The following is a 12,928-nucleotide window of genomic DNA, read 5'->3' as shown; positions in this document are numbered from 1 at the left end:
AGTCTGCGATAAGCAGTGGCTTCGTTTGGTGAGATCAATTTAATTCATAAATCTTTTTGAATAAATAGGCTTTGTTTCTCCACACTATATCTCTCAGAGAGCCGCTGACTTTTGATACTTTCATCGCTTGTTTTCGTGCCTCCTCTGTCAGATTTATCTCACTAGATATATTCACTCTCAGGTAATTGAATCTTGATACCTGCTCTATTACTCCGCTATCGACTACCAATTTGCATCTAATAGGATTTTTAATTGATATATATCAGAAACCATATTATACAATTAAATAATTTCATAATTTTGCTAATTATATTTTAGATTTCACGGAACAGGCAGGAAATTGTATTCCTTGTAAACCGCACGTGGCATTAAGAACGTGAGTTTTAACTGGTAAATTCAAAAACCATATAAATAATACATATATAGACATGTCTTTGCATCATATATTACTTTTGGAATCAAAATAAAACTTTATAACTGGTATAAAGCATACATTATACATTTTGATTCCAACGTGACGTCAAATTGCGCGAGAGACCCACAGTGCCCAGGATAAAGTTAATTTGTTGCTACTAATGAGAATTGAATGAAAAAAAAAAATAATACAAGAAAAATATTTATGGCAGCTTTCAGTTGCAGAGTACATTTTTATTTATTACACATGCTGTTTTAAGATTTGTATTGTTTCCATGTGTGTTTATTTATAAATACTAGAAACATACTTTCTTCTTCTATATTGGTTTTCTTTATCGCTTACTTCATTATTATCATATCATCTTAAATATTTGAAATCACTTCATTCATTCGTAAATTTCAGTTTCTTCACTTTTCGAATGTGGATTTATCTCAAAACTCTACTTGGAGTCTGCCATAATTATTACACAATTAAAATAGTTATTAAAATGTAAAATCTTTAGTCACAATGTACAGTCATTACGGAAATCATCAGTAACGGATATTTGATTGACACATTTGTAACAAAGACGTGCGCGCGTAGTTTGACATGGAGGAAAATACAAAGATTTATACTTTTGTAAGCCCATAGAGTAAATATAAAGATAGAAAGAGTGAAATTGTACTGTTGTACATCACTTTTCAGTCGTTTCTGATTTCTTTGCCGTCCTGACGACTTGAAGCTTCGTCATATTGGCAATACAATCAGAATAGAGTGAAGAAAGATATAGAGTAGTCTATTGATGTTCTTTCTATCTCTAATAGCAGTTTCAGCTCACTTGAACAAACTCCGATACCTCCCTCTATGTTTAAAATTAACTCTATGAGTAAACCAAATATAGAAAGTATAATATTAATTTATTTTTCTAGGAAAAGTTATCATTTTAAAGTAACAATCCATTTTCGGAGTTATGTTAATGATTATTAAAAAGAGATAGTGAATTTGTAAACATCAGACTTTCAAAATTTTGTAGTTAGGCCTTCTTATTTTTATAGATCTAAAATCTTGAGGGAATATTAATTATTTAGGGATATTAACGATCAAGCTATTAATTCGTATGCCTATTTTTATTTTATCCAGAACATTACAACAAATTATTTAAATAATAATAAAAATTAGATATCATTGAGGCTTTACTTGAATTAAAACATATAACTTCAATTCGGTTTCTACTACAAACACAATTTTTTTGTAAAAACTCATTAAAAATAAGTTTAATCAACACAAAACTGTTAAACAGAGTAAAATATACTATTCGTAGCTCTAATACTCTAAAGCGAAAACTTTAATTCATAGATTCAATATTAAATATATATAGAGAGGCATGTAAGTATAATTATACTATGGGAAGAGAGAGAAAGAGCATCGGTTTACAACTGTCTATCTCTGTCTAGTCGTTTTAAAAATTAAAACTTGTTATTTCCCTTTTTTGGCGCTCTCACAAATCGAAACTTCAACGTAATGGCGATTCAAGTAGAACAAAGTAGAGAGAGATAAATAGTGGTATACCGATGCTCTAGCAGTTGGGGTCCACGTAAACAAGCTTCTATCCTCTCTATCTTTAATGTTAACTCTATGCTTTCATCATATCGTATGACAAAGGTAATGTTCTGAATTTAAATGTAATAGAGTAGTCTAGAGATTTAAAAAAGTCTATGATCTTATGTTGCAAGATCTATAAGACTTATTATTAGTGTTAGTAGAAAATATATGCTTTGAAAAACGTAACAGGCCAATTGTATGATTCATTAATTGTTTCAGTTTTACCTTTTAGTTCACCTCATAATATATTTATTTACAAATATGAAATGATTAATCTATAGCTGATGATTTAGAATTGTTTCCACTCTAGACTCATTCCTAAATTATCTGTTTGAGATAAAAACGATTTTATTAAAAGGTAGTATTATTTTTTCTCTGTTTCCACAAGTATAATTCATATTACTTACATTTTAAACGTAATATAATTTTGCTTTTACATATTTCAATTGTTTTAGTAAGGCCAATATAATATCCAATTTATTAAACAATACAAGTTACCTATCATGTCGTACTTATCATGTATTAACAAATATTTCACCACTACTTACAATAAATAATTTAACCCGATGATGAAATTAGTAACAGGTACAGACGTACATAATTCTTTAGTGTTTTCTGATATTTCTCAGCTAACCCAGATTTAATTCTGTATTTTAGATAACTATATTTTTATTACGAGTAGAGGAAGTCACTGATCAAAAAAATATAACTCAACTTATTAGTAAAACTTGATTAGACAAGTGTAGGTTAAAGGTTATGCAATGCTGTTTTAAGGCTCACCAGTTGGTACCATCAGAGTGAGGTTCCAAAGTAGCTGTCAAAAAATTTGTTCGGAAAAAAAGTTTCTATAAATCAGAACTGTCTTAAAACAGTAACCATCCGAAAAAACAACTTCAAAACATTCGCTTCTAACAAATTTTGACATAATATTTCGGAACTCTCTCTACACCAGCGCCTTTTGAGGCAAATCCAAACGCATCAAAGCCATCAAAACAAACAGTGATATTTGACATGACAATTCGTAGATAACGTACGTACTACACCAGCGCCTTTTGTAACATATTCAAACGCATTGGAGCTCCCTAAATAAACAGTGATATTTGACTTGACATTTCGTAGTATCGCTCTTTGTTAGCACCTCTAGTAGCAAATTATTAAACTCGGAATTGACGTTTCAAATTTTGTAGTAAGGGTTAAAAGGTTTACAAATAATAGAATACATAGAATTAAAGAAAAATGTACGTACTCATACTCAATTAATATCCTAAAATTATTTAACAATAATAATTATTCTACAAACAAATCACATAGTAAATTTCGAACAATCACTTTACGTCCTACTAAACGTGATCAGATCAGATTGGATTATTCAATAATTCCCTGATTCGTTTTAGTTATATATATATCAAATTGCATACTTATTAATATCAACAACAATATAATTAACAATAGCAAAATAATATAAACAATTGACTGCATTGCGATAAGTGATATTAAAAAATATTTGACAAAGTTGTATGATTAGCTGTTTCAACAATCGTTTTTACATCAATATACATTTATACATACAGTGAGAATCGAGAAAAAAACAGTTCGAACAACTTTTTGCGACAAAAACTGTATTTTCGTTACTATATCGACGTTTTCTTATTGTAAACGCTCTCCATTTATATACAGGATGTTTTGAATTGATAATAAAACTTGGAGAGATAGTTTGAAAGAAAACAGTTGCATATTTTAGAGTTCATAATTGTAATGTGGGAAAACTGTATTTTCGTTACTATATCGACGTTTTCTTATTGTAAACGCTCTCCATTTATATACAGAATGTTTTGAATTGATAATAAAACTTGGAGAGATAGTTTGAATGAAAACAGTTGCATATTTTAGAGTTCATAATTGTAATGTGGGATAATGAAACTTTTGTTGAAATATGAACAGAATATATTGAAAATCTATTCATAGAAAACATAAAATCATAGTTTTTGACTTTTTATTTAAAATTTTGTTACTTTTTTGGAATTCTTTTAGAATATTTATAATTTAATTTGTAAATTGCTGCTAAAATGGTTAACAATTCAAATGGAATATACTTTTTCTACAGATTGCATTTTTCTTATCGTTACCATATGTTCAAAACAGAGAATTTCTTACTTAAGTTATTGGCATTACAGGTAAATGCAGCTATGATAAACTTCAAAAATTGAAAATTGATGACTTAGTATGTCCCAACTCAGTTCTATAAGTCTATTCAAATTCAAATTTCCAATAAAATGCAAATGACGCTCAGGATTGAGAGCACCAACGTTTTTTAGAATCTCAATAGAAGGTTTCACCGGAGCTTTTTGTGTACCCGTGAAATTCGAGAGTATTGCCTTTTACTCAAGTCTAATGACTGTTCCAGTGTTCAAACGATTAAGAATTAGGTTTACAAGTTCGAGGACACTGGTTATACGTTAGACAAACAAAGACAAAGACCAAGGACATCACGTGGAAATACTTCTCAGTCTATTAGTAAGACTTTCAAAGTATTTGACACTAAGATAAACGTTACAGTGGATTTTGAAGAAAGATAAGAAATTACAAACATGAAAACGGTATGATGAGGATTCCAATAAGCACCATTATAAACATTAAGCCAGGGATCATTTTGTATAATAATCTCCTTAGAACTGAAATGCCACAAGGAGTCATTTTAGTTGGTTTTGCAGACGACGTCGCCTTAGTAGTAACAGCTGTAGCAGAATAATTTCTCATGAATCTGGTTAACACAGCACTGGAGCATGTAGGAAACTGTCGCGAAAGCAAAATCTAGAACTAGCGATAGAAAAAACTATTGACACACAAAAGGACAATATGCCTCAATGTACAAGCCACGAATGTTATGCCTTGGTATTAGGCTAGATACAAAATTCAACTTTAATGTTAAGGTGACAATGACTTCAAGTTTATAATCTATTCAAACGATAAAAAAAATGATATTTCCGAAGTTTCTTGTTTGCTTCTTCCATCGCCACTCATTTGACTGAAATCATTATCCGTCAAAAAGTTATCGGAGGCTGCCAGATTTGGTGAATATGGTCGATGAAGCGATGAATCATAACGCATCAAAACTATTATCTTCTTCCTCCCTTTAAGCAAATTTCAGTTAGTATACAAATTGAAAGATACTGACGCTGATGATAAATCGCTTTATTTCATTTACGTGTTTTTCTTTGATGAGCTTCAATTTACATAGTTCCAAAGTCACAATTTGGACGGTTGTATCAACGGATGATATCATAGGCCTATACTTTTTTGAGAACGAATATAATCGCAAGGTTACTGTTGGTTCGGAGCAGTATCTGGAAATGAACGAGGTGTTTTTTACATCAAAACTGCAGGATGTAATACCTGGATCTGCTCTCAAGAGGATGACGCAACTGCTAACACCTCCAACATCACTAGGTCCGTTAACTTTTTTTCTAGTGAAGTGATATCTATTATAAAGAGATCAGATTATAAAAAAAGGAGGCCTAGTTGGTTCAAGTATCATGAGCAATAAACTGCGCGGAAAAAAACGGATAACGCAGTAGGAGTAGATAAAAAACACTTAGAAACTCTTAACCTGCTCGGTAAAAACGTATAAAAGTACTATGGAATTTGTTTAATAATATTTCGTCTGCTTGGGGGTAAAAGTCATTAAGCGCAATTTTTTACAAATTCGAGAAAAAGCCATTGTGACTTGATATCAGGGCTACAGAGGCCCCTAACGTATAAAAACAAAAATTAGTGAAATGTTTCCATTTCTGGCAATTATTTTGGATACAATACAAGACTTGTCGAAAATTGACCAATTTTCTGTAGCTTTTCGATACATCTCGATAACAGAAAATGATGATAAAATACCTAAAGAATTAAAAATCTGTGAGTAATTTTTGGGGTTTGTAGCTGTATCCGATTCCAGTGCAGAAGGACTTAAAATACGATTAAAGGATATGGAATTGATTTGTCTAAATGTGGAGGACAGGGTTATGATGGAGCAAATGTTATGTCGGGTGTATATGGAGGATTACAAGCCCTTATAAAAGTGCATACTCCGAATGCCGTTGCACACGAATTAAATTCAATTTTAAACGATGCTGCGAAACATGTTATTGACTTTTATCGATAATTTAGAAAAAATATATACATTTTTTAGCAATATTATAAAACCCTGGGCAATGTTGAATAACGATTCATCTGAAAAATATAAAATTACCCTTAAAAAGGTATGCCCTACTAGATGGTCTTTATTATTTTATTAGCTTTATTAGCGATAAAAATCATGAAAACTTTGTACCAACTGAATTCAATTTCGACTAAAAAAAAAGACCGTGAAGAATGTAGAAACATAATTAACATTAGAGAGTTATGACTTCTTAGTGCTTTACTATTTGAAATCAGTAATCCTGTTTCTAAAGCTCTACAGCATGAAAATAATGACTTACAGAAAGCTAGTAAGCTAATATTTTATTAAGTAATCTTTTGAAAAGACTAAGCGAAATAAGAAATAAAAATTCATTCAATGGTTTGCTAAACGTGTCCAGAGATTTAGCAAAAGAGTGGCAAGTAACAACTGTTGTTAAAAATAAAAGACGAAAGATAACAAAATGAGAAAATTTCAGACCTGAAATCCTATTTCAAAGTCAATGTATACTATTGCTGTTTAGATATATTAATTCCTCAAACTAAACAAAGATTTTAGAGCCTTTGTGACTTGAGTAATGTGTTCGAAGTATTATAACCGGAGAATCTAGAATTCAGAAAATTCATTCCATTAAGGAACTCATGGAATTATTGCATCAAGTTTTCCAGAGGTAAGAACAGCTTGCTTTCTATTCTTAACACTTCCAGTTACGACCGCAAGAGCTGAAAGAAACCTAAGGTCTTCGATGGGGCAGGAACGACTATCAGACTTGTCACTATTATCTATAGAGGCAGAAATGTTGGAAAAACTGAAATCGTCTTCCGCTGCAGAAGATTCAATAAATCAATTTGCCGAAAAAAGCCAAGAAAAGTGTACATTTAATTTGAATTGTTTGGCCAGCTCAATTTCTAGGAGGATATGATAACTCATAATCAATAAATATTATTGATTCATCATTTCCCAAGAGCATAAAATCTGAATAAGTGAAGTGAATATAAATGCACATCAGAGAATGATAAATTTCACTATTCAATTATCTGAGAAATTTAATAAAAGTTAAAGTTTATCATAGTCACTTCATGGCAGTTTGATCAACTTCAACTCAACTTTATGTTTATTTAGTATGCCCCATATCAAATGTTTCAAATTGAAAGCAAAGAACAACCACAAAGACTTAAAATAGATATTAGAGATTCGTCCATCTAAGAAATATTGCTCGCACATTTGGAGCACAGGTCTTAAGCATACCCTGAAGATGCTCGACTCAATACAGAAGAAAGGGTTCGACTTATAGGTGATCCAGAGAGATCACAAGAAACTTGGACAGCTTGGAGCAAAGAAGAAAGGTCACTGACCTGATTCCTGCTAATAATGCCGTCTAGAGCAGTTTTTGCAAGACCTACTCATCATGCAGACGTGGCTCATGACCACGAAGTTCACCTGCAGACAACCAGAGCTTTATCGGGACTAATATCTTTTGAGAAGTGCAACCCTATGGAATCAAGCACGTTTTTACCGAGCACTACAACCTAGAGAAGCTCAAGATGATTACCCACAGGCATCTCCACACCGAGGCACCACTCGAACTACTCGAGGGTGATACAATTTACCTTCTTATGCTTGCTTTTAACATAAAAAAAATAATGATAGCCCATCAAGATCTTTAAGTTGAGGCCATTGTTTCTCAGCTCTCTTTCTGGCCGATAGCGCCCATTTAGAGTTAGATAAAGCAAAGAAAAAGTCTTGGTTCAGCTCCAGATGAAAGAGCTCCAAAGCCCTGTATGAATTATATCAATTTTTGTTATTTCAAAATATTTGTAACACATTTTTCTCTTTTAATAAAAGGATTATAGAATAATAATATTTTATTTCACTATCACCAACTATCATACTTGAAATATTGTTGGAAGGTTTAAACTCATTAAGTGCAAAAATTGAATTTTCGTCCACTATGAGTCAAGTGTTAATTACAGAAAAGGTAATATGATACACAATTAGTTTAAAAAAGGAATGAGTGGAAATTTGGAATTTTTCTTAATAAGCTCAACAACAAGCAGAAGTTTTATGAAACGGGCATTATTCCACCAGATTGGTTGAAGTCTACTGCTGTGGTAATTCTGAAAAAAGCATAAGCCAACAAAATACAGTGACCTTAAACAACAGCCTTATGAACTACGTGTTAACAACATTTTTTAAAATAATCCACAATAGAGAATAAAAAACTTGAAAGAATTAAAAACACCGAAATGGATACGCGTGTAGGATTGCTTATAACTCAATCGCTGATTCCAAGATGGGATATAAACCACGATGTTTATATATGTATTGTTGATTTTAAAAAAGGGTTTTTATAAGCGATTTCATTATTTTCTTGTATGATTTTTCTTTTAATATATTCCAATCAATTCTATAACCAAGTTTACTATCTCAGTAATTTGTTAACGATGTTTATGTCTACAATAACTTTGGAAATATAATACCGTAGCTAAAAATCAAGTCGAACAAACCTATGTTTGTTTTTTAGGATCTAAAATTGTACTATAAAATATGCAATTGCCTATTTTCATGCTGTTTATCTTTATATTTGTTAAAAAACTTTGCTCTAAGATTTGAACCTCACAAACCCAATTTAAATTTAATTATGAGGATCTTGTTTATTGATAAAATTTGAAATAAAATGCTGAGAATACTTTTTTGGCATATATACATTTCACACATCCAAGTTTAGTACCAAAATTCAATCCATATTTACAGTATGTTGAAATATAGACGAGGCAATAATATTTTCAAATTAGTTCCACACTTTATATTTCGACTCCAGTTGGAAATTCAAAAATATACAGGGAGTTCTGGGCAAAAAATTCGTGAGTGAGTAGATGACGTGGAAATAATGCTGTGACAAAAATTTTCTCATTCGATCACTCGTTTCTGAGTTATAGGCATTTAAAGTTGCGAAATCAGAATTTATATGTGAGTATATTTTCTAAATTACACATCAGAACTATATAAATTTTGAATGAATGATTACGTATGTCCGCGTAGTGTGTTTGACGGAATAAAAGATTCCACACTACTATCTGAAGGTCAGGAACGGCTCATGCCCAATGGTTAACAATCCCTAACTTTTACAGGAACAACCTGAACAATCTAAAGATAGCAAAAATGGATTTTTCAATGAATTTTTCAACAAAAAGGTACTTTTTGTTTAGCTTGATAAAATTTATAGTTTGGGAGATATGTAGACTTTTCGATCGTCGTACATGCCAAGGTAATCGTTCGTCATAAAGAGACATTCTGAAGAAAATTACCATAAATTATTATTTTTCAGTTCTACACATTTCCGGAGGATATTTCTTTGAAATTGGAAGTGCGTTCTAAGAATATCACATAACAGAAATCAATTTGGTTAAATTCTGAGTATCGCTGACCCTTCAGATTATTATAAAAAAAATATGGACCTTCTAAATTATTACTCAATAGTAGCCTACTACATGAAAAGTAATTATTAATCTCTTTTAAGTTTTTCCTTATGCCAGTAATATGATTTTCGATAGTATGTGCTACAAACGTTTTTTTTTTGTTTATTCATTAGTTCTTCAAGAAATTTTTGATTGTTTTAATACCTCCTGTAAGTATATTCAATGAATAATTACAATTTATGGTAATTTTTTTCAGAATGTCTCTTTATGGCGAACGGTTTCCTTGGCATGTACGACAGAGTTAAACAAAGGGCATCTTTTTATTGAAAGTTATGGATTGTTTATGATTACATAATAATTCATAAAAAATTCAGAAACGAGGTGTCGTTTGAGAATTTTTTTTTATGTCACAGCATTATTTTCACGTTATTTACTGACTTCCGATTTTTTAGCATCAAGTCCTGGAACACCCTGTATAAAACCACGTTACACTAAGAAATAGGTTTATTATATAATACTTTTGAGAAGGTAGTTGACAACATTTAAAATGAGGTATTAGTTAACCTTTTTACCATTTAGATTCTAAAAGTTTGAATGTTGAAAATTGAAAACTAACCTAAAAAATATTTTTGAATCTATCAAATGGGTACTTCTTCTTTTATGTTCTTAAACTTATCCAGCTTCGTACGTTTATTCTAAACAGTACCCCAATTATAAGTTATTAAAATATACTTTCTTTTTTTAATGAGCGCTTAAATTTAATACCGTTGGCCTTATTTCGGACTGGAAATCAATTTTCATGAGAATTATTATGATTAAACAAACTGCAAATGCAACTGAACTTGCAACTTAAGTTCCTCAGCTTGTTGAATCACATAAAAACATTGAAACACTGAGAGACTCAATTAGAGCCTCAATGATCGCTTTGTGAGAAGAATTTTCCATGAAAACCTACATTTCCATCAATCTAAGATACGAGGGTTGCCTTTTAAGTTGTCACAATCGAATAATAGGCGCCGTTAATGATTTGTCAGCATTGACATTTGTTATTGCGGAGCCAATGGTAATTTAGAAAGTGATTCATTAGATTGGTGAGAGTGAAAGTTTATAAGAACTGCAAATGCAACAGAACTTGCAACTTAAGCTCCTCAGCTTGTTGACACATAAAAACATTGAAACACTGAGAGCTTCAATGTGGTGATCATCACAGCGTTCTGATCGCAAAGATGCGTCTTTCCTTGGATTTTCCGATCGCTTTGTGAGAAGAATTTTCCATGAAAACCTACATTTCCATCAATCTAAGATACGAGGGTTGCCTTTTAAGTTGTCACAATCGAATAATAGGCGCCGTTAATGATTTGTCAGCATTGACATTTGTTATTGCGGAGCCAATGGTAATTTAGAAAGTGATTCATTAGATTGGTGAGAGTGAAAGTTTATAAGAACTGCAAATGCAACAGAACTTGCAACTTAAGCTCCTCAGCTTGTTGACACATAAAAACATTGAAACACTGAGAGCTTCAATGTGGTGATCATCACAGCGTTCTGATCGCAAAGATGCGTCTTTCCTTGAATTTTCTGATCGCTTTGTGAGAAGAATTTTCCATGAAAACCTACATTTCCATCAATCTAAGATACGAGGGTTGCCTTTTAAGTTGTCACAATCGAATAATAGGCGCCGTTAATGATTTGTCAGCATTGACATTTGTTATTGCGGAGCCAATGGCAATTTAGAAATTGATTCAATAAATTAGTGATAGTGGACGTTTATAAGAAGGAAGTGCAAAAATGGAAATCATCCATGACAGGCTTACTTTTTTGTATGTGGTGTACGTAGTGAAACATTGGTTTCGCTCAAAAAAAGAGCCACAAATGCTCGAGAAAAGTTGAAAAAATTGGCCAACGTTTACAAGTCGTGCTAGTTAGCAGCAAGACATCATTCCCGGAAATGAAAACTACGTAAAAAACGTTTGGCACCATTCCTGATATAGATTCATTATTGGGTTAACTTTGAAGAAGATTAAATAACTTTGTTTTTGATAAAACATATTTTTGTCATCAAACCTTGTACTTCGAGTCATCAGATTAACATAATATTGCTTATCGTTTGGAAAATATTGCTTTGTCGTGTTGATATGTCGTTATTTGAATATAATAAATAATACAAATTTTTTTGACGAGCTTACGTATAGGTACATGCCCGGCAAAACAAGCTCGTTAGTAAAATATAGCCATAGGTATGGTTCACCCCTTTCTTACATGACGTACAATAAAAGTTTAAGACTTCATATCAAGTTTACAATTACGCTAAAAGTTTTGCTTTTCTCTTAGAAAGTGAATAGAGCAAATGTTTACATAATACTAGGCGTTGTAAATGTGGATATGAGTTTTGGTTATAGATAAGGGCAGTTTTCAAATTACAGGAACATTGTGTCACATATTGAGGCTATTTTTCACTTTCAGAAGGACACATTTCAAAGTGGAGCTCCTTAAGAAAAAACTTTTTTCTCCTCTACCCTCCATAATATCAATTGGAAAATATTAGTCTTATCATACTAGCGATTTGCGAGCGGCTGCGGAGCGGGCGCGCAACGAATGCGTCGCGTACACGCCTCTTCGTCTTCGTCGCGTGTTTGTAGTGCAAAATACACTCATTACCAAATTGATTCCGCAGCGATCTCGTTGCACGTCCGCAACGAATTCGCTGCGAGTGCGCGGCGTGATCGTTGCGCGCTCGCTTCGCTTTGAAGACGCTCGCAATCCGCTAGTATGGTAAGGCCCTATTTTTCAAATACGACATTAGAGTGCATTGGTCTCACTTCATTTTGTAAGTTCATAGTGAATAGATTAACACGTTGATTACCAACAACGAAATACATTTTTTTTTAATATCCTACATATTCTGTGCCTTTTCGTAATAACTTTGTATATAAATTTGTATTTTTTGTGATATTATACAATTAAATGAAATTCCGAACACTACTGTTTTGCATGCAATTCCTTGCAAGATAAATAAATTGCATAGACGAATATTGCACGTCGCTTGACATAGTACAAGTCTCTTGACATTGCATGATGGTTGCCACTAAAGGCCGCTTGACATGATGCAAGACAACGTGCAGTGCAATGCAAGACGCAATATTTCAATCAATCAAAAGCATGCGCAGATGAAGTTCAGCTTATTGTTTCATACAAGATTTCGTACTTGCAACATTATCGGTTTGATTTCATTTTATTACGTGCAAGCTGCAATTCTAGGGAGAAATCTAATTACTTTTGGTTTAACAGATCAGCTGACTTTCGTAAAACTTAGCTTTATTTTCATTGTTATGCTAAGCACAAAAT

This window comes from Diorhabda carinulata, chromosome 3, assembly GCF_026250575.1.
Source record: "Diorhabda carinulata isolate Delta chromosome 3, icDioCari1.1, whole genome shotgun sequence".
Lineage (NCBI taxonomy): Eukaryota > Metazoa > Arthropoda > Insecta > Coleoptera > Chrysomelidae > Diorhabda > Diorhabda carinulata.
This window is presented reverse-complemented; position numbering follows the sequence as displayed.